General features: G+C 33.7%; 1 non-coding gene across 1 annotated transcript; it reads left to right on the top strand.

Moving 5' to 3' along the window:
- Nucleotides 1-629: 629 nt before the first annotated feature.
- LOC142457543 (small nucleolar RNA SNORA72) lies at nucleotides 630-761 on the top strand. The gene has a single exon (XR_012786259.1). It is a non-coding gene; the product is annotated as a small nucleolar RNA SNORA72 (small nucleolar RNA).
- Nucleotides 762-1128: the final 367 nt, after the last annotated feature.

Consider the following 1128-nt stretch of genomic DNA (forward strand, 5'->3'; position numbering starts at 1 on the left):
AGAACAACTACACACGTATAATGGGATTGAGCCTTGATGTAAATTGGTCATGGATGATAGGAGCCTCTAGTGCCACTGCTGAAGTGGCAGTGAGAAAAAATAAACAAACCATGTGCTTATAGATTAGGATGGGAGATTTGGGCATGACTTGAAGATTAAAAGAGATATAGATGCTTGTAGAGTAGTACAAATACATATTACCTTGCTCTATAAAAATGCTACCTTAGCAGGAAAAAACAAAATCATCACCCATACATTAATGTATGGTGACATTCTCCAGACTAAAAACCAACCTCTTTGAAGAAAGTTTTAATTTTAAGAACAGGCACAAATATAAAAAAATAATTCAAAAATTCTGGAGTATCTTTAATATTTCAGAAAAAATACAAATCAATCAATAAAACAAAACAGCGATAGATGCCTATCATGTAGATCATGGAACCAATTGAAAGGACACTGAATAGCCATAGCTAAAACAATTTGTGGAACATAAAAAGTAGTAATATATTATAACCCAAAATGTGAATAAAAATCCAGAATTAAAACAAACATAAATAGATAAAATGACGTAGGAGTAAGAGGCCATAACTCCGTACATTTAAAAACATTTATGTAACAGTCAACACTCTCTGCGAATATTCTCGCTGTCCTGGTTTTGTGGTAGGCAAGGCAGGCTAAACATTCACTATATTAAGACCACGCATGCGTCCCCAGGCTGGGTTCTTTTCCTGAGCCTGGTTTTTTAAATGCTGGTGACAAGTAAAAAAAAACAAAGATAGTCAGCACTCTAAGAGGATGTGTATCAATACCCACTCCTTAAGGGTAAGCTTCTAATAGTGGCTTCTTCCACCTAAAAATACATTATAAAAACAACAAGCATATAGTGGTACTTTTTACAGTCTCTAAAAAACACTTTATCAAGATATCATCAAACTCTAAGGACATTAAAAAGAAAGGAAAATTCTCAAAAACTTTCACAACTCTAAGATGCCTATGAAACATGATGACTAAATGTAGTGTGGTATCTTGAATGAAACCCATGAACTAAAAAGAAGCACATTAGAAAAATACTAAAGAAATCCTTATGAACGTAGAGGGGTACTCCCCAGAAAAAACAGAATTTTTTCA

This window comes from Tenrec ecaudatus, chromosome 9 (genome assembly GCF_050624435.1).
Source record: "Tenrec ecaudatus isolate mTenEca1 chromosome 9, mTenEca1.hap1, whole genome shotgun sequence".
Taxonomy (NCBI): Eukaryota; Metazoa; Chordata; class Mammalia; order Afrosoricida; family Tenrecidae; genus Tenrec; species Tenrec ecaudatus.